Source organism: Camellia sinensis, chromosome 15 (assembly GCF_055761805.1).
Source record: "Camellia sinensis isolate YWXY chromosome 15, ASM5576180v1, whole genome shotgun sequence".
Classification (NCBI taxonomy): Eukaryota; Viridiplantae; Streptophyta; class Magnoliopsida; order Ericales; family Theaceae; genus Camellia; species Camellia sinensis.
In genome coordinates, this window is record NC_138975.1 from 139,374,353 (window position 1) to 139,402,351 (window position 27,999).

General features: G+C 38.2%; 1 pseudogene; it reads right to left on the bottom strand.

Moving 5' to 3' along the window:
- Positions 1 to 176: 176 nt before the first annotated feature.
- Positions 177 to 27,999, bottom strand: LOC114304952 (laccase-1-like; annotated as a pseudogene).

Here is a 27,999-nt window from a genome sequence, read left to right on the forward strand (position 1 = left end):
TTTCAACTTAATTTAAGTTATTTTGATGTGTTTAGTTTAGCTTATAGCTTATAGCTTATAGCTTTTTGGAAGTCAGAAATCAGCTTATTCTTTGAGTGGGGGAGGAGATGCTTAATTTATAAGTCAGAAATCAGCTTATGTTCATAGTTATAAGCTATAAGCTGTTTAGGCATAAGCTATAAGCACTTTCCCACAGCTCTACCAAACAGGGCCGAAGTATGTTCCTCAAGATGACAATGGATGAACCAAACACCTGGATTATCCGCCTTGAGTCGGATGGCGGCCCACCCGCCACTTGGAACCTCCACCGTGTTCCTCTCAGGCAGGTCCACAAGATTATAAAATGCCGGGTGATTCGCTGCATCAAAATTCCCAAACCCTTTCCCAACAATAAAAAAGTTGTGACCATGAACAAGGATATGATGGTTCTCAAAATTAAGAAGACTCGTATCTTGCAACACTATTTCCAAATTTGTACCATAGTTCATCTCCAAAAGCCTTGTCCGAAACTCTGTATTCAAGTTTTCAGTTAATGGGTCCACACTAGTGTAATTAAAGGTGTGTGGCAGTCTCTCGGGGAAATTATTGTAGTACGCGCTCATAGAAAGGCTCTGGTAGTGGCATTCGAGAATTGACATTGGAGGGCGAATGAAGGATTGGTTGTTTGGTTAGCCAGGCAATCTTGAAGGTTCAAGCTTATAGTTACTATTGCTCTCTTATCGATTATTTTGGGCACGTTACAAGGGTACACCGCGGATGCTAGGCCACGAAGATTATTTGAAAATTGTGTAGCAAAGGCGGTGTCTTCCATTTTAGGAAGGTTGTGGAGAGGGAAATTATTGGGGATTATTGGGTTAGAGATTTGTTTGGCTGCTGTGTCTCTGTATTTTAAAAAGGCGATTGTGGTCGAATTGTCGAAGGGAAATAGTGAAGTGAGATAAGGCCTTGCGGACATTACAAAAACACCCGTTGAGTCGGGCACTTGATTCGCGGTGAGGAGAACATTGGTGGTTTGTCACGGGGTGACCATTATGGCGGTGGTTGTGAATGGTTTTGTGTAAACTGCATCTATTTCAACCACAGTCAATGTATGGTTAGCGACAGCGAAGAGGAGCTCGTCATTGAGGGCTGCATTGATGATTAAGATCTTAAAAAAAGTTAGTAAGAAATCTGTTTATGTATAGCGTTTTTAATTTTAATTTTTTTGAAATTTTACCTTTGTTAGAGCAAGGATAGAGGGGCCCTGGCAATCCATTAATGGTGTAAGCATCTGAAGAGTTTGGGCCACTACCATACATCATCATTTCTGTACGGGAAAGAAATAAACCTTCTCGTATAATCCTGTTGATCAAGTCTGCGCTCATCCGTACGACGTCACTTTACTCCCTGAAAACACAAACGTGAGCTAGCCGGCGGGGATGTGCCGGATACCTCTCTGATGCCTAAGTCAGAAAAATAGACAAATAGACAAAAAGCTCTGTGTATTCGGGAATCAAAGTTGTGTTACCTCTCTATAGGTGATGTTATGAGTTTTTATAGGTTCCGTGTGACACAATCCTAGTAGGACTCTTACTCCTCCATGTAGAGTCCTCATAGGAATCACAGTCTTGAAAGATAATGCTTATCCCTCAACACCCCCCTCACTGCTTAAACCAAGTGAGATGGTTTTACCAAGTTGGATGTCAATACGACCGAGACAATATGGCCACGCTAAAGTCGCAGACTAGACCAAGCTCCAACTAGCTCGGTTCTTCCTTTCACTGCGCGTGTACCTCGGCTGACATTCCAACTGGGTTGTCCGAAACCGTGCTAACCACAATGAGCTTGGACCAAGCCAACCAATAGTAAGGTGCTGAGAAAAGCTCAACATACTTTGGCCTAACATAGTATGACCGAGCTAACTGTTACCGCGCCAACCGTGGCGACCGAGCTAACCACCAAGCTCTTTCAGACCGGACTAATTACAAGGCCCTTTTACTCAGCCCTTCTCACCGTGGCCCACAGAATGGCCCATTACCTAGCCCGGCCCAATTTATATATAAATTACCCTTTCAATTGCCCCTTAATTCCATCTGCGCAGCATGATAGGGATTACCTACTACCAGCCGAGCTAAGAAAATCTTCAGCCTTCCAACCGAGCTAAACCTATACCGTGCTATCAATTAGTCTGGTCAAAATGTCTTTTCAGCCGCTGTTACTGAATCGGTTTATATTCCCTAGACACGTGGCAAACTCTTATTGGTTCATCATAGCTGTCACGCCGCCCTCGTACCTTGTGAATTTTGAACAGTCCCGCCTTTTTTCCTTCCATTTTTACAAAACAAATCCTTATACTACAAACTGTTTCACTTACATTTATTCATTTTCTCTTTTTCTTGCTCGAACCTCCATTGCTGCCACTCTTGCACCTGCGAAGCTTGCATTTTTTACATCTCCTTCGCGGTTTCAGACCCACATCCTTCCTTCTTCAATCTGTAAGTAACTTAATCCCTTTTTGTTTTCCGTTTGAATAGTTTACATGTACTATATGTGCTTTCCCACAACACTTTTTTTAAAATAGTTTTTCTCTGAAACGAGTAAGAACAACTTGAATGATACCCACCACTACTGATTTTGCGAGAAAACTGATGTGACGTCTTAGATCTGAAATCATACTCCAACCGGACTAGGAAGTAGTTTGTAATAGGTGCGAGCCTTAGCAAAACTGAACAACCGAGCTAAGATTTCATGAACACTTGCTGTTTCAAGTAGGTCTAAGAACCTTTTGCTTTACTTAGCCGAGCTAGCGAATTAGATTAGGTTTGCACAATGCTGCACTAGAAAGCCTCAACCATCGACCGAGCCTAATCTTGGGGCTAAACTAGCTCCCTTAGTTCAAACCGAACTAAGATTGCTGCCCCAATGGCTCGATCGGGCTAATGCCCTTTGCTTAAACCGAGCTAAGTCCATGTAACCGAGCTAGGACTTCTTTAACCGAGCTAGGACTTTATTTATCTTGCCTTTATTTCTTGCAACACGGTCCCACGATCTGTGCTTAACACAGTTCTTTTTTACTTTGCAGACTCTGACTAGGTTGGCCAGGCACTCCTCTAATTGCTCAACCGAGCTACTAGGCGCCTTTTCTTGACCGAGCTAATCCTTCAGCTAATTTATTGATAATTTAACAATCAATGGGTAAATATAGGTTTTTAGTAAACTTACCAGGGCCATAGCCGAATTTCGTAAGGACTACCAAATTTCGGATGATGTCCACCTTTCACTAGTCGAACTAGACACCATCCCCTGGGGAAAACATGGCTTTGTCCCTTTTAATGTTATTTCCATCGTAGAGTGCGGTCTGCGATTCCCTGTACAACCCCTTCTTTGTGAATTTCTTAGACAAACCAAGCTCTGCCCTACCCAACTTTCCACCAATTCTTATAGCATAATAAACGGCATTGCCGAGCTAAACCGCCGGGCTGGCCTTAATCTCGATCTAGCCGAGCTCTTCCATCAATACTCCATAGGATCAGCCGAAGATGGTTGGGTTTACTATTTAAGAATAAGGCGCGGCGTGAAAAAATAATAAAGGATACCCCGGATAAAGACGTGAATGATGATGATTTCTTCTGGGTATCTGGGAACTTTGAGGACCATCAAGCCCAGATCCCTGGTCACAGAATAAATTGGAACAAGGGTGTAGCAGGTAAGGTTACCTCGGCTTTATTGCATGCTTTTCTTTACCTCGATTTTTACTTTATGAACCGAACTAACTGTTGTTTTCCTTCATACAGATTTGAACTTTCTTAAGTCCCAATATAGCTACCCCAACTTGAATGTTCTTCGAGCCGTACTCCGCTATCCAAATAGAGGCTGGGCCGGGCTACTGAATTTCAAACCGACCTACCGTTATAGTGGCCGCAGGAAGACCAGAGTGACCGATTTCCTCCTTGAACCTTCGCTAGAGCCAGATCCATCCTTGCCTCAAATCAATCTCATCCCACTAACTGCCGAACAAGAAATGGCCAAGAAAAGAGCAGTGAGGGCCTTTTTGACCGAAACAAACCAAGCCGAGATACCACCAGCAAGCCAACCACAAGAGACCGTGGTAGCCTTACCAATCGCTCAGCCCTCATCATCTCGTCCAAGCAAGCGTGCTCGGACTTCCACAACCGAGCCACGCCTTGTTGATGAAGAAGATACCATCCCTCCACCGAGCCCACAACCGGAGCGCTCCGACCGAGCTAGCTCTTCTAAGTGGGCTCCAAAGATCACTTTTCAGAACTGTGCTATACGGGACACTGATTCAGTGGTCGCTGAAAAGGACCATCTAATGGCATTCTATCTGGCCAAAAGCATTTGCCTTCCGCCTGACATGGAGCACCACGACCACCTAATCGAGCTGAAGGCCCTTCGCTCGTCCACAAAATCCATGGTGCTGGTAAGTAGCTCCTTTGCTTGTCTTTCAAATTCTTACGACTTTTTGCTCGGTTGTACTGAAAATTGTCTTACCAACCTTTTGTAGGCCATACAAAAAAACCACATCGCTCACAAATAAGTGTCGGAACTTCGCAAAACCACTAGGCAGGCCATGGCCAAGGCTAGTGAAAAGGCGGCCGAGCTAAAAGAGTCCCAACAGAAGACGACCGAGCTAGAGGCCGAGGTGGCTCGACTCACCGGGCTAGTTACCTAGGCTGATGCTGATAAACAAAAGGGCCTAGCTGTGATGAAAGATAAATATCTGTGCAAGCTGGCCAAGCTTGAAGGAAAAAAGAATGCCGAAATAACAAAGCTTAAGAAGAAGTTGGAGGATGCGGAAGACCGCGGTTTCAAAGATGGTGATGCTCTGTACATCAAGCAGTGTGAAGCTGCGAAGGACCTGTTCTTTAAATGCGGGTGGAGGGGGGCTGTGGTCAAGCTTGGTCATGGACCTGAGACCGAGGTCTTTAATCCTTCTTCATATTTCATACCGAGCTCACTGGCGGAGTATGCTGCTACCATTCAGCAACAATTTCTAGAGGAGGAGGATGAAGATGAAGCTCCAGAAAACAACACTCAATTTGGTCGCCGGTCTTCCTCCCCAACTCCAGAGGTCTCCATCCCACCTTTGCCAGCTGTGTCCGATACTGTGCCTCCAACCGAGCTTAACCAGAGCGTGGTTGCCACAACCGAGCTATCTCTGGGTGAAGACCGGGTGGTTTTAGATGCTGACTTAGATGACCTGTTTGCTTGACTTATGTATTTTTCTTCTTTTTTGTCTTTTGGAAAGAGATTGTAACCGAGCTGAAGTCCCCCCTTTTGTACTTGATTTGAATCTTCCATGAAATCTTCTTTTGTTGGAATTGTTGTTTCGGTTTACTCTTATGCTTGCCTTTACTTTTCAAAAGTATTCTGAATGTAGTATAACATTTTCCAACCGAGGTAAATATCTCAGTTTTAGCTTTGCAATCTGACTGGCCATACCTGCCAACCTCTTTAGCCTTGATCCTTATCTCGGCTAAAGAACAATAAGCGTTGATTTTTCCAGCCAACCACTCTTCAGCCTAGATCCTTACTCCGGCTGAAAAGTACTAAGTGTTGGTGTTTCCAGCCAACCTCTTCAGCCTAGATCCTTATCTCGACTGAAGAACAATACGTGTTGATTTTTCCAGCCAACCACTCTTCAGCCTAGATCCTTACTTCGGCTGAGGAGTAATAAGTGTTAGTTTTTCCAGCCAACCTCTTCAGCCTAGATCCTTATCTTGGCTGAAGAACAATAAGTGTTGGTTTTTCCAGCCAACCACTCTTCAGCCTAGATCCTTACTTCGGTTGAAGAGTACTAAGTATTGGTTTTTCCAGCCAACCTCTAAGTTGGTTATTTCTGCCAACCTAGAGTGAAGTGTTTGGTTATTCCGACCAAACGTCTTGTAGCCTGGATCCTTATCCTGGGCTTAGGCGGGGTGTTGGTTTTTCCAGCCAACCTCTAAGTTAGTTTTTCCTGCCAACTTAGAGTAAAGTGTTTGGTTATTCCGACCAAACGTCCTGCAGCCTGGATCCTTATCCTGGGCTTAGGAGGGGTGTTGGTTTTTCCAGCCAACTTCTAAGTTGGTTATTCCTGCCAACATAGAGTAAAGTGTTTGGTTATTCCGGCCAAACGTCCTGCAGCCTGGATCCTTATCCTGGGCTTAGGAGGGGTATTGGTTATTTTGGCCAACTATGCTTTCAATGCCCCTAGCTCACTAAAACAATCTTTTACAGAACGAAACAATCTATGTTGAAAAGAAACTACTTATTTTATTGAGAAAAGAAAACTACAATTGAGTTTAAAGAAAAGTTAAGAATAAAATAGTTTGAGATTGGTAGTGTTCCATAGCCTGGGAATGGCTTTTTTGTCTTCATCTTCCAAGTGGTATGCCCATTTTCCTGCTAATCCAATCACCTTGTAGGGTCCTTCCCAGTTAGGCCCTAACTTGCCGTCTCCGGGTACCAGGGTGTTTCCCATTACTTTGGGCAGTACCTAATCTCCAACCTTGAATTACCTTGGATGTACTGTCTTGTGGTATTTTTTGGATAACTCTTGCTGGTACGAGGCAATGTGAACCAGTGCTCTTTCTCTTCTTTCTTTCGCAAGGTCGAGCTTTAATGCTATGGCTTCTTCATTTAAGTCTGGATCAAAATTTTCACTTCTAATTGTGGGGAGACCAACTTCTAGTAGGATTACTGCTTCCATGCTATAGGCCAAAGAAAAGGGTGTTGCTCCAGTTGATCGCCTAGGTGTGTTACGGTAAGCCCATAAAACATGAGGAAGTTCCTCGGCCCACTTGCCTTTTGCTTTCTCTAACCTTTTCTTCAATCTATCCAAGACGACCTTGTTTGATGCTTCTGCCTGGCCATTTGCTTGGAGGTATGTCGGTGTAGAGTTGTAGAATTCTATCTTGTACTCCTCACAAAAGCCTCTAAAAATTTTACCGTCGAACTGAGTGCCGTTTTCTGATATTAGCGCCTTGGGTATGTCGAACCGCGTGATGATATTCTGCCAGACAAACTTCTTCACATCTTTCTCTTTTATTGATGCTAGTGCTTCTGCATCCACCCACTTTGTAAAGTAGTCTGTTGCTGCAAGGAAGAACTTTCTGTTGCGGGGTGCCGTTGGAAGTGGTCCTACTATGTCCAAGCCCCACATTGCAAAGGGCCACGGGCTTGTCAATGGTAGGAGTTCTCTGGATGGCTGATGTATTTGGTGTGCGAACTTCTGACATATCTCGCACTTCTTGACATACTTCTCTGAATCCGCTTGTATGTATGGCCACCGATATCCTTGCGAAATGGCTCTGTAAGCTAACAATCTTCCTCCTTGATGGCTTCCGCATACGCCTTCGTGAATTTCGAACAGGAATGCTTCGACATTGCTGGGATGGACACACTTCAGGTAAGGTCCTGCGAAGGATTTTTTGTACAAGGCCATTGATGGGGAGAGCCAAAATCGCTGCGACTTTGCTCTTATTTTGTTGGCCTCTTTCTTCTCTTCCGGTAGAACACCGTTTTTAAGAACGTTATAATGGGATCCATCCATGAAGGGCCTAGTTCGGTGCAACATACCTCTTCTACTTCGGGTTCTTCAATGCTTGGTTTTGGTAGATAGTCAATCAGTAATGGATGGGGGATGGATGTATCTGCCATCGAAGCAAAGCCTGCTAGTTCGTCTGCTCTACTATTTTCTTCCCTACCGATCTGCTCTATCCGCACTACTTCAAATTTCTTGATCTCTTTTCTGACTAACTCTTGGTACTTAGCCATCCTGTCATCTTTTGCTTCGTAGTCTCCTGAAATTTGGTTTACCACCAGCTGTGAGTCACTGTAAACCATTACCTCGGTGGCCTTCATGTAGAATGCTGATTTCAGTCCTGCTAAAAGTGCTTCATATTCTGCCTCGTTGTTTGATGCTGGGAAGCCAAGGTTGACTGTTTATTCCACCACTAGGCCATCTGGTGAGATGAGGACTATGCCGAGTCCTGCCCCGTGCCTGTTGGATGCTCCATCCACAAAGAGCTTCCACATCTCTCCAATGAATAACTTCCAGCAGGTAGAGGGATCGGATGATGCCTTGGGGTCCTGAGTGTTGCTGGTGTTTTCTTCAAAGTCCATGCTTGCCGTTTGCCCCTCATTATCTAATTGTACCAAGTCTTCATTTGTTGATGAGTCTTTGCTTGGTGTAGCATGGTTTGCTTTTTCCTCCATTACTTTACTCTGGTCTGCTTTAGGGTCTGACTGGGTATCCTACACCAGGGGTTGCGCTATTCCGGCGTCAACTTCCAACACTAGTTTGGTTGTATCAGTCAGGTCGACTGGGCAGATATGATGACTTCCTGGGGTGAATTTTGCGACAAAGTCTGCCAAGGCTTGGGCTTTTATTGCGGTTCTGGGTTGGAACTTGATGTCGAACTGTCCCAACTCGACTACCCATTTCAAGACTCGTCCAGAAAAGTTTGCCCTCTCAAACAAAGCTTTTAATGGAAAAGCTGTAAGGACGATTATTGTGTGGGCGTGGAAGTAATGCGACAATTTCCTTGATGCCATCATCAAGGCTAAGGCCAATTTTTCCAACGGTAAGCACTTGGTTTCCGCGCCCATCAATGTCTTGCTGACATAAAAGATGGGCAGATGTTGGATTCCTTCTGCTCGGACCAACACTACGCTGATTGCGTGCTGTGAAACTGCTAGGTACAAGAATAGTTCTTCTCCGGGTATTGGGGTCACTAGCAACGGCGGAGAAGACATGTATTCTTTCAGACTTTCTAGGGCGCGGTCGCATTCTTCATCCCACACAAACTTGGCCTTTAATGCTTGAAAAAATGGTCGACATCTGTCCGACGACTGACTAATGAATCGGTTGAGCGCGGCTGCCATACCGGTGAGATGTTGTACTTCTTTTATTGAGTTGGGCCTCTCCAGATCTTGAATTGCTTTGATCTGAGAAGGGTCTGCCTCTATACCTCGGTTGGTCACCAGGAAGCCTAGGAACTTGCTAGATCCTACGCCGAACGCACACTTGGATGCATTAAGGCGTAGCTTGTGCTTCTTCAGGATCTGAAACATCTCTCCTAGGTCCCTGAGATGGTCATTCTTATGCTTGCTCTTGACTACCATGTCGTCGATGTAGGCTTCCATTGTTCTGCCTAACAACGGTTCGAACATCTTGGTGACCATCCGTTAGAATGTTGCCCCTGCGTTCTTAAAGCCAAAGGGCATGACCTTGTAACAATATAGTCCTCTTGGCGTCGTAAAAGATGTAACCTCCTGGTCTAGCTCATACATGGCGATCTGATGGTACCCTCTGTACGCATCAAGAAAGCTAAGACGGTTGTGTCCTGCCGTCAGATCTACCAGTTAGTCTATCCGTGGAAGAGGAAAGCTGTCTTTTGGGTATGCCTTGTTGACCGTTTTGTAATCCACACAGACACACCATTTTCCATTCTTCTTAGGCACTACTACTGTGTTGGAGATCCATCTAGGGTAGTGCACCTCTCCGATAGCTCCTGCTTCTAGCAGGTTTTCTACTTCTTCCGCCACTATCTCGTTATGGTGAAGTGCCGATCTGCGAGTGCGCTGTATAATTGGTCTGGCAGTTGGGTGGACATTCAATTGGTGACAGATGAAGCGTTGGTCAATGCCAGGCATGTCATACGGCGTCCAGGCAAACACTTCGATGTTAGAGGTCAAGAATTCCATGACCTCTATTCTCTCAGTGCTGAACATAGATGAGCCAAGCAAAAAGAACTTATTCGGATTCTTTTCATCTATTCTTACATGTACCAAGTCTTCCACTGCCTTCTGTTCAGTGGCTTTGCCAACATCCGCAAACAATTTATTACTCTTGGGCTCTTTCACCATTTGAACAAATCCCTTGGCAGCTCGGCTGCCATTTACGGTGACGAAGCATTGCTTGGACATAATTTGGTCTCCATAAACCTCTTCAATTACTCCGGCTTCGTTAGGGAACCGCATTACTTGATGGTAGGTTGACGCTACAGCTCTCATGGCATGCAGCCATGTCATTCCCAAGATTATGTTGTGAGTGGATGGTACTTTCAATACCCAGAATTCCACTTGTTTAGTCATGCTTCCTGCTTTGACTGGAAGGATTATCTTGCCGACTGGCCACTCTGGCATTGAGTTGAACCCGATCAGGGGAGATACGGCAGGTGCCAAGTCTTTATCCTTCAGTTTTAGTTGTTTGAAGGTTTCGTAATACATTATCTCGCATGAGTTTCCTTGGTTCAAAATCCGTTTGATATTGTAATCCATGACGCGGAGTGTGATGACCATGCATCATTATGAGGGTAATATATCCTTGCCAAGTCTTTGTCTGAGAAAGACATGATGTTCGTGGCCTCTGTTTTCCCCTTTTTAATGGTGGGTTGTGCACTCAATACATTCCTTAAGTGCTCAGCCTTCTTTATCATGCCCCTGAGCTCATATACACGCTCAGGCTCGAATACCCCATGTATTACGTTTATCACGCCTTGAGGTGGGGCGTCATTCGGTGTTCCGTCTGGGTGGTCGTGGTTTTGGGGGCTGGCTACGTCCCTCCTTCTATGTACCGGTCCAGGTGACCAGCTGCCACTAACTCTTCCAGATACTGTCTCAACGGTGTGCAATTTTCAGTGCGGTGCCCCTTTTTCTTATGGAAGGTGCACCGGGATCTTTCGTCGTAGTCCTTTTGCGCTTCTCCCAGCTTAGCTGGCCATCTGACGAAAAGTTCATCATGTATCTCGCTGAGAACTCGGTAGATTGGTTTCTTGAATACCATGGTAATGGCAGTGCGGACTCTCAACCATCTTTTATCTCGGTCCTCTTCATTGTCTCACCTGCCTCATCCATTCTTGCTTGGACGTTCTACCGTGTTCACCTTTGCCGTAGTCTTCTTATCTGGCGCTGCTGTTGCACTAGATTTTGCCTTCGCTCAGGCGCCGTCCTCCTCTACCCGAATGTGCTGGTACACTCTCTCCATCAAGGCTTCCATCGTGAGGGGTGGAGTCATAGTAATCGAATCCCTCAATCTATTTTCGACTAAAAGTCCTCTTTTGTATTGTGCGATGGCGAGATTGGTGGGGCAGTCCCCTATCTGGTTGAATGTCTCCCAGTAGCGACTGTTGTAGGATCTTAATGTTTCCTTGTCGCCCTTGTCAATGGAGATTAGCTGATCGATTTCCGCTGGGGTTTTGGTGTTTGTTCTAAACCTTGTTACGAACGCGTCTGCCAACTGCGCCCAGGAGGCTATGCTGCCTTCTGGTAGCCTTTCGAATCAGGTTAAACCTAGGTTGCCAAGGCTTGATGGGAATAAAATGCACATCAAAGCCACGTTTCGTCGGTATACTGCCATGACTTGGCGAAAGTGGCTTACACTACAAAAAAATTGAATTTTTGCAACGGTAAAATACAGTCGCTAATACTCCTAATGCCGTCGCTAATACTTTTTACGACGGCAAAATGACTTTTTGCGACGGCAAGAGGGGGGTCGCAAATGCAGGGGTTGCAAAAGAGTTTTTGCGACGGCACTATGCAGTCGCTGACAACGTTTGAAATTTCTTGACTTTTTTGCGACGGTACTATTTTACCATCGCTAAAAATGTTATTTGAGACGACAAAAAATACCGTCGCTAATAGTCTTTTTTGCAACAGCAAAAACACTGTTTTTGCGACGGTGTGGTGCCGTCGCAAAAAGTATTTAAAATATGAAATTTCTATTTTTTGCGACAGTGTAATGCCGTCGCAAAAAGTATTAAAAAATAATAAAATTTCTATTTTTTGCGACAGTATAATGCCGTCGCAAAAAGTAAAACCTGTAACAAAATTAATAAAAATATTAAAATTTTCTATTTTTTGCGACGGTGTAATGCCGTCGCAAAAAAAGAAAAAAACATCCTACGATAATAATATTAAAAATATTAAAATTTCTCCATAATAATATAAATATAACAATTTCTTCATAATAAAATATTTTTCCATTCATATAATTACACATCAACAAAATTATCCCACTACATAATGTTCCATAATACATATATAATGTTTAAATACATGATTTTGTTCATAATTCAAAATAACATAAACCAAATTTCATTACTAAAATAATAAAACAAATTGCATTTAAATTCTCACTTTCATAAATAAAATTGAGGTCTAGACAGGATAAGCCATTTACTTTGGGACCCATATTGACCCATCCAGTATTGGGTCAGACATGATTTTATCATACCATGTTTTTTTTGTAATTTTCCCATAAATAAAAGAGTAGTACTACATATGTACCCATAAAAATAAATAAAAAAATAAGTACTTCCTATATAAAAAATATGCAACACTAGTAATGAAATAGCTCTGGTGGTCACCTTCACTGTTTTAGCCTTTTTCAGTTTTCAAAAACCCGTTCTCTTAAAAATATTCAATACACAAATTCTTCAGAAGGCTAAAAAACTAAGAAAACAGGTGAACATGTCCTAAATAGAAGATCAATATTGAAGGTGAAATGAAATAGCCAACAAATTAATTTGTGAACATGTTCTAAATATTTTGAATAGATATATCTCAGTACTGGTTTGCGATTTCCGACAGTGAAATGTATGTTCCCAGGACTGCACAAATAATGCCCAGTGCCACCGTTGTGATGCTGAAGACAATCTGAATATGTGGAAACAGATGCAAGTAAATACAAGGGAAGTAGTTACATATACCAAAAAATATACAATAATAATAAATATTGACTATGTTTCTTCTTCCATTCATGTATGTGCTTCTTTATTTAATTATTTTCTTTCTTCTTGCTTTATTCATTTATCAGTCTAACAAGTAGTTCATGGCCATCAATTTATGCATATGTTATTATATCCATCTATTACAGTATGGTACATATGCTGTCTCGTACCAAAAAACAACGAGCTTGTTCATTTCACCAAAAACAATTCTAACAGAAACCCAGAGCTTGTTTGGTTGTGTTTCTGTTTTCTTCTTTCTGTTTTCATGTTTTTAAAAAAACACACAACTTATTTGAGGAACTGTTTCTGAAAACAACCAACTTTTTAGAAAACACCAAAAAATTGTTTTCATACAAAAAATGGAAATGATGGGTGTTTTCAAAAAAATTCATTGTTTTTTTTTCAAAAACAAAAAATGGAAAACAACCAAAATGCCCAGTTCTCTCAAAAACACAAACAGAATATTTGCTGCTACACCTTGTTAAACTTCATTCTGCCACTCTTCTTTGAGTTAAAAGTGAAGCACAAGCATCAATTTGATGTCATGTTCGAAGAGAGTAATATTCTTTCTATAAGAAATAATTTCCAGCTCCATAACCAAAGCAAACATTGAAATCTTTTCAATAAGTCTCATGCTAGGACATTCTTGATCCTTAAAGCTATAAGAAGGCTGTTGTCTGATGCATAATCCATTTAGTTTTCTAATGTTTTCTTCCGAAATTTGAGGATAGAAATAAGGCACAAAATATGAAGGAACAGTGAATTGAGCTCTGCTACCTGGGTGGTTGTCGCCTTCTTTACAATTCTTAGGAAACATAAAGCTGGCACTATTACTGCCTGAGCCACACCAAATGCATTGTTAATGAACATATCTAAACCCCACACAGAAATCAACAAAAATTCATAGACAAAAAACCAAAGAGGAATACAAGACATAAACAAATCAGGAATGAAACATACATCATAAGATGTTGGTAAAGATGTGTAATCTTTAGGAATGATGTGGTTAATATGTAAGAATTTAATCTTACTTTGGGCTGCCATTGATTTATATTTTATGATTTGTGAAAAACAGGTTGAAAGTGATTAAGATAGACTAACTAATATACGGTCCATCTTAGTATATGTATTGTTTTCTAAAATGGGAATGTGGTATGGAAGTGTAGGGCATGTTTTTATGTTGTTTGGGTTTCTTAATAGGAGGACCCTAACCTTTCAATCCTAAAACCTTATTCCTTCTTAGCCTACCACTCTAATCCTAAAAACATAGCTTTTCCCCTGTTATCCAGAAAACTCAGAAAGATACTACTTCTGTGTTTACACTAAAATCAGTTTTTAATGAATACGTATTCATTAGAAAAGGTCCAAAAGAGAAGATTTCACACTAAAACCAGTCTTTGGAACAGACAAGGACTCTTGCATATACTGTGATGTGTGTCAGTGCTTTCCTAACCCTATTGTAGAAAATAGGAAAAGCTCATGGATAGCAAAGAGGGAAGCTACATAAAAGATCTTTTCCTAAAAGACAACTTCAAGGTTTTCTCCCCTTTCTGCTTCTTGTGATGTTTCTAATCTCCCACCAAATGATTCCAAGGTTTCAAAAAAAATTAGTTTTATTTGGAAATTTTCGGTGTTTAAAGGTTGCCTTAGACTTAACCAAGGAGATAGTTTTTAATAGAGCCAACTGGAGGAGTAAATGGGTCCATGCTTGCCGACCCCAAGTAAATTGGGACTAAGTTAAGTTAAATTGAGTCAAAGGTTAGCTAAAATACACAGCTATGATATTGTTAAAATTTCTTGCTTAACAAAACATCCAAATTCAATTCAAACTTTCTTGATATTGGTTTGAATAGTTGACTACTCTGGTTGAATTGGAACTAACATTGTCAATTCTGGGGATATGTATTAATTATTTAAGAGTGCACTCATCAATATTACCAAAGTTTTGACATCACTAGCACTAAAAACTGCCTAACTGATACTGCAACTACAAATCAAAATGCATTTTAAGGTGAATGCATTTTGAAAACCTTCCTATAGGCAAACTGCTCTTAAATAATGCCAAGAAATGACATATATAGTGCATGTCAAGTACAGAATCAAACATTAAGATTGTAAGTGATGATCTTATTATACATGCCAGTGATATGATATGGAAATGAAGGGTAAGAAAACATCACATACTGAAGAAAGGAACGAGAAATGCAACAATAATAGAAGAAATGACAAGTGTTGTCCTCAGCAGAATGAAACACCAGGAAGTACTAGAGATTCTGACAGGCAGCAGTTCCTCGATACTTCTGGCCAATGGGTTCATCAACAGGGCAAACTTGTGCAATGTTAAGGAATCAAATATGGATATTTACTTCATAATTTTGCAGACAACGTCACAAATTACATCTAATATCCTATTTTCATAACTTAATAATTTAGTCAAAGGATATTTGGTGAATGGGTTGATAACCTGCAAAAACAAAAAAAAAAAAATAAAAAATAAATAAAATTACAAGAACAAAAACAAAACTGTCGAGTTAGAGAAGACATCAATGATTGAAAGGACGAAAAAAAAAATCAAGAGCTCATACAGGAGATAATAAGAGATCAAGGAGGATGTGGAATCTGATACTTACTGTTGTCCACAATGCAACTTTAGCAATTGAAAAATCTGTGATAATCAAAGAACACGTCACGGTAATGAATCAATAAGAACTGAGAGAGAGAGAGAGACCTTGATCGATCTTGGAGTTGTAAAGGAGGTGGAGAGTTCGTTCTTCCCATGGCTCGTCTTGAAGGCCGTCGTGAATGTCTTCGTCGGCCATTACTGTTCACCAATTGTTTGGGTCTCTTTCTTGCTCCTGCTCCTGAATAGTACCAGAAATGATGAGAGAGAGAGAGAGAGAGAAGACTTTTGGATTCATTATCTCCGTGACATTGGTCACTCAACTCATCCGATTCACTATCACCGACTGATTCCGATTTCCTACTTCTACGCCTAAAACTCCTGCTCTTCCTCTTCCTCCTCGACCGTGAATCATCTGAATCAGCATCTGAAACAAATTGAGACGGAGAGAGAGAGAGAGACGTAAGAAGAGATTAGGGATTTTGAGATTAGGGATTTTGGTTCAAGAGATTGGGGGTTTTGGGTTTGGGGTGGGGGAAAACTCGAGCGGGAATGGAAAAAAAGGGGGAGATTAGGGATTTTTGAGATTGGGGATTTTGGGTTTGGGGTGGGGGGGAACCCGAACAGGAATGGAAAAGGAAGAGGGGGAGAATGGAAATTTTGTTGGATTTTTTTTTTTATTTTCATTACAAATAAATATTTAAATAATAAAATGACTTTTTTTTTTTGCAACAGAGGATGTCATTGCTAAAAAAAAATATTTTTTATTAAAATAATTTTTTTATAGTTAATGAATTTTTATTTTTATTTTTTCATTTAGTAAGGTTGAAAATTTATTTGTTTCATATTTATTTTAATGAATAAAAAATTATTATTATTTTTTTATTTGGTAGAAGTAGGGATAATATTTTCCATTAAAATAAAGTTAATTTTTTGTGGTCAATGTGGCATTTGCAATGGTAGTAGTGGTAATAATGGAATGACATTTGCAGTAGTAGTGAATGTGGTAGAGAAGATGGGTGGTGAGAGAAAGATGAGTGAGAGACAGATAGAGAAGAGAGATAGAGACAGACAGACAGACAGACATAGACAAAGTGATGAGCGAGAGAGAGACAAAGTGGTCGCTAAAAGTGCATTTTCTTGTAGTGGAGAGCTCGGTAAATAGAGAAGAGATGAGGGAGAGAGTGAGCAAGGTGAACACAATAGGGGAGAGAGACAAGCAGACAGACAGACAAACAGACACAGAGAGAGAAAGAGAGAGAGAGTGAGAGAGAGAGAAGAGCGAGAGACAGACAAACAGACACAAAGAGAGAAAGAAAGAGAGAGAAGAGTGATGAGTGAGAGAGAGACAAAGAGAGAAAGAGATATAGAGAGGGAGACAGAGAGAGAAACAGATAGAGAGAGAGACATATAGAAAAATAGAGAGAAATAAGAGATGAGCGAGAGATAGACAAAGAGAGAGAGAGAAAGAGAGAGAGAAAGAGAGCGAAAAGAGATGATCGAGAGAAAGACATAGAAAAAGAGAGAAACGAAGAGAGAAGAAAGATGAGCGAGAGAGACGGAGAGAGAGAGATAGAGAGAAGATAAATGAGCAAGAGAGAAGAGAGATAGAGAGATGAGAGAGAAGAGAGATGAGCGAGAGACAAAGAGAAAGAGAAAGAGAAAGAGACAAAGACAAAGACAAAGACTGACAAACAGAGAAGAGTGATGAGTGAGAGAGAGAAGAGAGGTAATATTTTGTGGTAGAGAAGAGGAATCGACAGTAGTGGTGAAGGTGGTGGATAAGAGATGATGGTGGTGGTGGTGGTGATGGCAAAGGAGATTAGTGGTGAAGTTGTGGTAGTAGTAGTAGATGGAGTAGCAGGGGTGAAAAAGAGGTAATGGTAGTAGTAGTAGTGGCAATAGTGGTAGTGGTGGTAGTGGAGTGGTGGCGATGGTAGTAGTAATGGTAGTTGTAGAGGTGAAATGGCGACCGTAGTAGTAGTGGTGGTAGTGAAATGGCGTTTGCAGTAGTGGTGAAGGTGGTAGAGGAGATGAGTGGTGAGAGAGAGGGATGAGTGAGAGGCACAGAGAGAGAGAGAGAGAAAAAAAAATGAGAGAAGAGATAGATGAATGAGAGACAGAGAGAGAGAGAGAGACAAATAGACAGACAGAGAGAGAAGAGTGATGAATGAGAGAGAGAGAAAACAGAGAGAAAAAGATGAAAAAATGGGTGAAAAGATATAGACAAAGAGAGAGACAGAGAGAGAGAGAAAAAAAAAGAGCAAAAAGAGATAAAACGAGAGAGAGACAGAAAGAGATGTGCGAGAAAGCGAGAGAAAAAAAAAAGAAGAGAGAGAGAAGATAGATGAAAGAGATAGAGAGAAGAGAGATGGACGAGAGACACAGAGAAAAAGAGAGACAGACAGACAGAGAAGAGTGATGAGTGAGAGAGAGAAAGAGAGAAAGAGAAGAGAGACAGAGACACAGAGAGAAAGAGAAAGACGGACAGACAGAGAAGAGTGATGAGTGAGAGAGAGACAGAGAAGAGAGACAAGACACATAGAGAAAGGGAGAGACAGACAGACAGAGAAGGGTGATGAGTAAAAGAGAAAAAGAGAAGAGAGACAGAGACAGAGAGATAGGAAGATGAAAAAATGGGTGAAAAGAGAAATGTTCAAAAGAGTAAGACGACGTCGTTTATAATGGATCGATAAATCGAGAAGGAGCTCGATAAATAGAGAAGATGAGAGTAAGAGAGTGAGCAAGGCGAACATAGTGAGGAAGAAATCGACAAATAGACAAGTAGAGAGAGAGAGAGAAGAGTGATGAGTGAGAGAGAGACAGAGAGAGAGAGATAGACAGAAAAGAGATAGAGAGAGAGAGGGAGAGAGAGAGAGATAGAGGGAAAGATAGAAAAAGAGAGAGAAACAAGAGATGAGCGAGAGATAGACAAAAAGAAAGAGAAATAGAGCGAAAAGAGATGAGCGAGAGAGAGACATAGAAACAGAGAGAGAGAGACAGAAGAGAAATGGACGAGAGAGATAGAGAGAGATAGAAAGATAAGAGAGAGAGAGAAAAGAAATAAGAGAGATAGAGAGAAGAGAGATGAGCGAGAGAGACAGAGAGAAAAAACAGATGAGAGAGATAGAGAGAAGAGAGATAGGCGAGAGACACAGAGAGAAAATGTGAGAGAGAAACAGACAGACAGAGAAAGAAGAGTGATGAGTGAAAGAGATAAAGAGAAGAGAGAGAGATAGAGACAGAGAGACTTGAAAATGAAAAAATGAATGAAAAGAGAAATGTTATATCAAAAGAGTAAGAAGACATTGTTTTTTTAAATTTTTTTTGCGACAGAAAAAAGTACTAGAATTTATTCAAACCATTTTGTGATTGTATATTTATGAAGCTGTCTCAAAACCACAATCACTATGCTAGGTTAGAGTTTTCCAAAAACTCTTTTGAGAAAATTATACTTTCTTGTTTTCCGTGTTATATTATTTTTATTGAATTTTTTTAATATTTTAAGTATTTTTTTTTAATTTTTAGACATACCTAACATAAATACACCTAAAAATTTAAAAAAATTGTAATTTTTTTTTTAAAAAAATTCACTAAATACCAAAAATACAATAATTCAATACATTTTTTTTTATATTTTTATGTATTTATTAATTTTTAAAAATATTTTTTCATAATTTTTTTTTTAGATACATCTAAGTAAGTGCATCTAAAAAAAATATTTAAAATTTTAAAAATATTCACTAAAAATAAAAAAACATGAAAGTCACTTTTTGCGACGGCAGAAAATGCCGTCTCAAAAAAGCAGAGTATTTGCGACGGCACCATTTGCCGTCTCAAAAAAGCAGAGCATTTGCGACGGCACAATTTGCCGTCTAAAAAAAGCAGAGTAGTTGCGACGGCAGAAAATACCGTCGCAAATGCTCTCATTTTTTGAGACGGCAAATTGTGCCGTTGCAAATGCTATACTTTTTTGAGACGGCAAATGGTACCGTCGCAAATATTCTACTTTTTTGAGACGGCATTTTCTGCCGTCGCAAAAAGTGACTTTTTGAGACGGCAAATGTGCCGTCGCAAATAGTTCCATCTCATATACCCACTTTTCTTGTAGTGTTAGGTGCAAGTAGGGGTCTGTTTTCTCCTCGTAAGTCGTAAATTTAGGCTGGATGAAAGCCTGAAGGTAAGGGTGCGTTCTCAATTGCCGGAACGAACGGCGAGCTATGTAGCCTTGCCAATGCTTTATCTGTTGGTTCGTAGGTAAGGTGCGGTATTGGCATTCCAACCTCGACGCTTCCATGCGTTCAAGGAGCCAACCGCTGAAAGGCTGAAACTCTGTGCGGGTCGCGTGGCTTGGCATCCTCCTTCCGTCATGTCCTTTCTCCTAGCACAGTCCGTAAGTCGGACGATCTTGGCAACTCCGTTTGCCTGGATGATGTCTGGTGCGTATGTGAGGGCCGATAGGTGCGTCCCTCAGTGTAAGACCTCAATGATCTCGTTCTCTCAGACCTGGAGTAACGAGTTCTGGAAGTCCTTAATTGAGTGTCGCCTGTTCTAAGGCTCATACTCTCTGCTTGCGATGGCGTGGTATGCCTACCACGATCTTCAGAGTGGCGAGGGGGCGTATTGCTTCTGTGCCCCTCTCCTGTCGCCACCCCTTTTCCTTTTATCTGGCGCTTCATCAATTCCATGTCCGCTGTCATTCTTCTGACTAACTCGTTCTGCTCCTTTACTCGGTCCTCCAAAACTTGAGGGTCGATCCTCCGCCTCTGTTTATCGAGACTTGATGAGCGACGGGGGCTGTTACCCCGCCTTCCCCTTGCATCCCTCCGGGGATTCTGTCACTGGGGATCCAGATCTGCCATGGGAAGGATGGAAGGCAAACCTTCGCGCCTCCCACCTCCCTCTGGAGTTTGCCCGTCAATAGCGGACTGCGGCAAATCTTCATTGTGCGCCATTGCGTTTAATTTAGCGAGGAAAACTTTGGTCAAGAGGTTTTGTTCTTTTTGTGATTCCCACAGACGGTGCCAATTGTGCGGGAAAGAAATAAACCTTCTTGTATAATCCTGTTGATCAAGTCTGCGCTCCTCCGTACGACGTTGCTTTACTCCCTGAAAACACAAACGTGAGCTAGCCGGCTGGGATATGTCGGATACCTCTCCGATGTCTAAGTCATAAAAATAGACAAATAGACAAAAAGCTCTGTGTATTCGGGAATCAAAGTTGTGTTACCTCTCCATAGGTGATGTTATGAGCTTTTATAGGTTCCGTGTGGCACAATCCTAGTAGGACTCTTACTCCTCCATGTAGAGTACTCCTAGGAATTACATTCTTGAAAGATAATGCTTATCCCTCAACACCCCCCTCACTGCTTAAACCAAGTGAGTTGGTTTTACCACGGTTGGATGTCAATACGACCGAGATAACATGGCCACGCTAAAGCCGTAGACTAAACCGAGCTCCAACTAGCTCGGTTCTTTCTTTCACTGCGCGTATACCTCGGCTGACATTCCAACTGGGTTGTCCGAAACCGTGCTAACCACAATGAGCTTGGACCGAGCTAACCAATAGCAAGGTTCTGAGGAAAGCTCAACATACTTCGGCTCAACATAGTATGACCAAGCTAACTGTTATCGCGCTAACCGTGGCGACCGAGCTAACCACCAAGCTCCTTCGGACCGGACTAATTACAAGGCCCTTTTACTCGGCCCTTCTCACCGTGGCCCACAGAATGACCCATTACCTAGCTCGGCCCAATTTATATATAAATTACCCTCTCAATTTCATTTTCCACTGCATCTATATCTCCATTCCACCATTCACCTGTGTAATCACAACTCAAAACATGTCAACAAACATAGTTTGATACATGATTGAGAGAGAAACAGAGACCAAGAGGGGCACAAACTATTGGAGATTTTGAGCCCTAAGGTTGAAAACTTTGAAGGGGAATCACTATAGCCTTTTACAAGGGTCCAAACCCCTAATTTTTATTTTCATTTCCCTTTTTGGACGTAGCACTGTGTATTCCATGAGTACAAATCTTATGTTTCATTCTCTTGAATCCCTCAATTCTAAATCGTTTCTCTATTACACAATTGAGCCCGAGAAACCTAATTATATGATAGAGAGAAATTTTAGACATGAGAGAATGATACATGATTCTCAATTATATTCAGTTTGTAATTAACAACTATTTCATTCACATAATTCTCTGTTTTTTGGTTTTTCTTTTTTTGACTTTTTGAAAATTGCCCCAATTCATGTTATAAAACATTTGTCGTTTTCTTTTTGAAAGTTTAAAAGTGATGAAGAAAATCCCCCACTACAATTCCTCAGTAAATCTTTCATCGGTGCTAGGAATACAAAAGCAAACACAGATGTTTTACAAGGAGTGGTGGTGCGATATCTGTATCTAGTTGTATATTTGGTCTCTGTGCACTTAGATTTATTGTAAATATTTTCATAAGAGAAATGTTAGAGATCATGAAAATTTTGTCATGAAAATGATCATGAAAGTTTTGTGACCCTTAGATTACCTTGATTAGTGTGTGGTACTTTATTGTAAGTGTAATCCAAAGATCACAAATCTTTCATGACTATTTTCATGAAAGACTTTTCATGATACCTAACATTGCTGTTTTCATAAATTCTTAATTCAAACAAAGTTGTAAGCCTTAATCTTTTGGTTTGGCCTAACAAATGAATTGACAGAGGAAGGACATGAAGATCGGGAAATTACCAAAAATGATAGGAAAATCAGCTTGGATAGGGACAGGGAATGGATAGGTCATGCGAGGGTAGATGATGAAGGCACCATAAACAGAAGCTCTTTGCCATGCATGATGGGCATGCCACCATAGGGTACCGCTCTGCCCAATCACCGTGAAGTTGTAGCTATAAGAGACTGCCCTCCTCTGATTGGGCACTGTGTTATGTATGCGGGACCATCCCATCCTGTTCTTAGCTGCCTTATTCCATGCCTATCAATACAATTCGTTAGTCAATTATTATTATTATTTGAAAAAAATCTATTTAGAGAAAGTATGGGCGAGGAGATAACAATTATTGGTATTAGTGTGGCTTTCAGAATTGCTTCATCAACATTTGAAATTAAATATTTGTGTGAGATCTACTATAATGTATGCGAAATTCATGCATTGAAGTTATTGAGACAATTCCAAAAGCAATGAATGAATTTTTTTTTTTATTTATTATTTTTTTTGGGGGGGAAGAGGGAGAAACTTTTGAGAAAAAATATTAGTATTAGTGTGGCCTACGGAATTGCTTCAACAGCATTTAAAATTAAATATTTGTGTGGGATCTACTATAATGTATGCAAAATCCATGCATTGAAGTTATTGAGACAATTCCAAAAGCAATGAATGATTTTTTATATATTTATTTTTTTGGGGGGAGGAGAAACTTTTGAGAAAAATTATTAGTATTAGTGTGGCCTACAGAATTGCTTCAACAGCATCTGAAATTAAATATTTGTGTGGTATCTACTATAATGTATGCGAAATCCATGCATTGAAGTTATTGAGACAATTCCAAAAGCAATAAATGATTTTTTTATTTATTTATTTCTTTCTTTTTTTGGGAGGGGGGAGGGAGAAACTTTGATGCTTTCTCATTTTTTTTGACTTCATTTCAGAATTTATTTATTTATTTATTTAATTTTTTGTGTGGGTATGTATAAGCTTAAGAGCATGTAATCACCGAAATGTAAGAAATCCACCTCATTCTAAAAGCTTCCATAATTCAACAATAGAATATAATTTTCTAGTAAATTTGACTATTATTTGTCCTGACTTTTTATATGTTTGTCATGTATTAATATAATGAATTACAGGTAGGATCCGTTATAACAATACCACAATGGCACAGTTATAAAATAATATATATCTATCTTTAAATAAAAAAAATTATATATATATAGTTTTTGATAATCACCATTTTAGTCCCACTATGGAAGTTGGGGGTATGGGAAACTTGGGCACTGTAGCTATGACTAGATATTTTTTATTTATTTTTCAGCCGCCACTATCAAAATAAAATAAAATGAAAATGATTTGGTTGTTGTATCATCTTTTCCACTTAACTTTATATTATTGTTACATATAATTAAATAAAAAGAAAATAAATCGCTAATAAATGCAAATATAAAAACAATGAGATCTATATTAATAAATATACATCTTAACTATTTTTTTTTTTTGCTCATAGGACTGAAAAAAGGGATTGACAAAAATGTGTTTATGTATAATATTTTTTCTTGTTGATATGATATGCATGATCATCAACCAATAATATTGAGTTGGATTATCTTCAACTTCTTGAATTCATGTAATCTATATCTAAAAATTTATACACAAATTATTTTTACAAATAATTTAACTGTTGAATCTATGTGAGGAGCAGCTAAGATATTGACATCTAAAAATTTATAGTGTGTTGATTTTTAAAAATATATTGTTGAAAGTTCTTCAAAGTTGATCATAATAATCCAAAAGTGACATGATTGCTTGGACTATGGAGTTTGGACTCATGGGTCAATCAAACCATTCTAAAAAAAACTTTATAAATTTTTCCAAATTCATCATGGACATAGAAGTTCAAAACATATCCTACATGTTTTAGCAATTTTGATTTTTTTGGTAAGTAGCAACTTTGAACTTTTTTTTGAATATTACAAATATTACAAATAATTTGAATAGAAATTCTGACTGAAATTTTTTCTCCAATCACATTTAAGTAGCAACTTTGAATACAAATAATTTGTCATGTATTAATTTTTTGATAAGTAGCAACTTTGAACTTTTTCTTGTTTTCCCCATAAGACTACGACGGAGTGCCACGTGCTGGTCTATTATTGCAAGATCAAGGGAATATAATACAGAGAAATCAAGTTGTTTGAAATCAAGAATATTTTAGTTTATTCTTTTATATTTTTATTATTATTTTCATGGCTTGAGACGAGTCTTGGAGTATTAATTCAGTGCAATTAAGATATATCACATAAGAAGTTATTTAAGATGATTTAAATAGGTGTATTTTTTAATTTTTGTAAAAAATTGTGTAGAAAAATAGAGATGTGCTATAATTTAAAAAAGATAAAAAAAATATAAAAAAATATGCTAATATTCAACATGCCAAACAAGTTCTAGATATGGACAAGTTAGATAAGAACACAAGGGCATGTAAACTTGTTTTACTTTGTTTGGAATAACCTACAAAAGGTAAAAAGTCAAAAAGTTATTAAAAAAGTTAAAAAACTCATATTATTTGGGAGAAGCTTGTGGAGAAGTCTAGAGGACAAAATTATTATTTTGCCCTTTGAATTCAACTATTCAAAAGTCAAAAAGTCAATAAGGGTAGAATGGTCATTTTGATTCTACTACAATATTTTATTACACATCTTTTCGTAAAAAGTAAAAAAGTTATTCCAAACATATAACTTTTTTTCACTACTTTTTTAGACAAAAAGTCAAAAAGTGCACTTAAATTGAACATCCCACACAAGTAGTATCTCACACTTTTACTAAAATCTCATTTTAGTTCCTTCACTTTTAATTATAACAGTCAATCTTTTACCCTAAGTCAAGTTACAATATCACTTTTTCATCCATCTACCATTAACAAAGTTGAAGAATTTGTCTTTTAAAGCATATGGAACTTTTTTTTTTTCCTCTCATTAGTATCAGTACACTTTTACTAAAATTTTACTTTAATCCTTATCCTTTTACCAAAATCTCATTTTAGGGTACGTTTATTTGGACGGACTGGATAAGGGGAGATTGTAATCCATCGGACTATTAGTCCTGGGATACATTATCCCGGAACTATTTGGTTGGACTAAATTTGTATCCTATGTTTGTTTAGTCATGGGATTAGATGTCTAAATTGGACTATTTTTAGTTATCCAATGTTTGTTTGTTTGGGATATAAATGCCCAAATGACTATTTTATCTTTTTCAATTATTTACTAAGTAATAGCAATATTAAACATAACTTTAATATTTTAATTATTTTTAACTAGATTAAATAAAAATTTATTTTATTTTATTTTTTGCACAATATTTTAATTATTTTAATTTATTATTTTCAATTAAATTAAATTTATAATTTATAATTTATAATTTTTATTTAATATATAATTTTAAATTAACGACAATAAAAAATAATTTAATTTAATATATAAATTAAATTTTCAACAACACAAAAAAATTTAATTTATAAGGCCATAATTTGTAATTTATTATTTTTAAATAAATTTAATTTATAATTTATATTTTTTATTTAATATATAATTTTAAATTAACAACACTAAAAAAATAATTTAATTTAATATGTAAATTTAATTTTTTAACAACACTAAAAAAATTTAATTTATAAGGCTATAATTTATAATTTATTATTTTTAATTAAATTAAATTTATAATTAAAATTTTTTATTTAATATATAATTTTAAATTAACAATGCTAAAAGAATAATTTATAAATGTTCAAAAGACTATTTTATCCTTTTCTAATTGTTTGTTAAGTAAGAGCATGTAGGGTAAAATGGACATTTCACAAAATAATCCCATGGGATACCAATCCTATGGTTTCTATCCCACCTCCCCCCATGGGATAGGATAGTCCCATATTTGTGGGACTAATAGTCTAGGGGGACTATTAGTCCGGAGCAAAAAAAATGAAACAAACAATGGACTATTAGTCCGGTGGGACTAATAGTCCAATCCCACCCCCTAATCCTTCAAAACAAACACACCCTTAGTTCATTCACTTTCAATTTTCGTTAGCTTTATCAATAGTAGATAAACGGAAAGGTGAGATTGAAATTTGATTTAAATTATAAGGGATTGATTGTTACAATTAAAAGTGAATGGACCAAAGTGAGATTTTAGTAAAAATGTAAGGGTAAGTGTAATTTACTCAAAAATTAATTAGTCATATGGATCATGTCTTTTATATCAAAATGCATATTTTGTATTGTTTGTTTTTATATCTTTACACAATTGTATTAGATTGAGTTTTTTTAACTTTATTAAAAGAAAATTAGTGTAATTATGTCAAAATTATAAGATTTACTATATTTTCTCTAAAGCTCAAAGTATAATTTATCCAAAAAAAAAAAAAAGAAAAAATTGAAATCATTTGTCGTCATTTTTTAAAATTCTCTCTCTTACTCTATTAGTACTGTCATGTCATTATAATTAAAATCTAATGCAATTTTCTATTTTAAAAATTATTAATATATTTTCACATTTAACAAAAGAGCTAGATAATATGACAGCACTCATATGCCAATTTAATTATAGGAGAGAGCATGTCACAATTTTTTAAAAGACAAAATGAGTGCATGACCATGTGTCATTTGGAGGAACAAACGGACACTCTAAAATTCTTGATACCAGATCAATTTTTTTTTTTTTGAAAAATTATATTGATAGTAGTCATACTTTGGCTGTTATGTTATTTTAATTCTTATAATTTCAATTGATTTAATTTTGATTTTTAATTTTTAATTTTATTTCACTTTGGTTTAATTGATTATAATCGTTAGCATTTTTTTTATAAAAAATGTGCACATAAACGTCATGCGTTATACCTTTAGGGAAAAAAAAATGTAAATTCGATCAATGTAGTGAGTTAGACTCAACAAACTCAGTGATTATTTTTTGTCAAAAATCTTACCAGCGTTATCAATTAGACCAAATTAACATAAAATCAAAATAGATATATGATCAAATTTGAGTTAGTTAAAAGTGTAAGAACTAAATGTACAAAGAGATAGAATGTATGGACTATAAGTATAATTTTTCTTTTTTGTTTTCTAACGTAGAAAGAGAGCATAGAGGAACCTAAGCAAAAACAAAAGAATAGGAAGAAGCTAACATGCATGAGTTTGTAAAATGAAAAAGGGTAAATTATAAATATACCCTTGAAATTTGATTAAAATATAAATTGTCTTTTGTGATTTTAGAAATTTTAATTAATAATTTAGATAATTTTATTATTGTACAGGAGAACAATTATGAATTTTATTTTTTTAGTTAATTTTGTTAAATTAAAAATACTAATAAGGTGGTATTTATAATTTTTTAAACAGCAAGAAACAATCTATACTTTAAACAAATCTCAGGGATTATATTTGTAATTTATCCAAAGAAAAAAGAAACTCACCAATGGATAGTTGTGTTCCTGGCAGCAAGGTTGGTAACCTTAGCGACAGCATTATCACCTTCATGGACAGCAATGGTTGGCCCTGGATACTTCCCATTCACTGTTAGATGTGGCTTTCTATGGCACAACCTGCTCACTTCTGTCCACTCTAGCTGGAAAAAAAAGAAAAAAAGAAAAATCACAACCATATTTTTAACAACAACAAACGCACTTCAATTCACTCTATATCATTTTTATAATTACATGCATATATGTATATATGTGTGTGTGTGTGTGTGTGAGAGAGAGAGAGAGAGAGAGAGAGAGAGAGAGAGAGAGAGTTCCATTAATGCATGTGTATGTATGAGAGTGATGAAAGAGAGAAAATTATTAGCTTACATTGAATTGAAAACTCCTGGTGGTTTGTGAAGCATAAGAAGATTGAATCCCAACAAGTATCGACAATCCTTCTATTAGCAACCCATAGAAACTACCCAT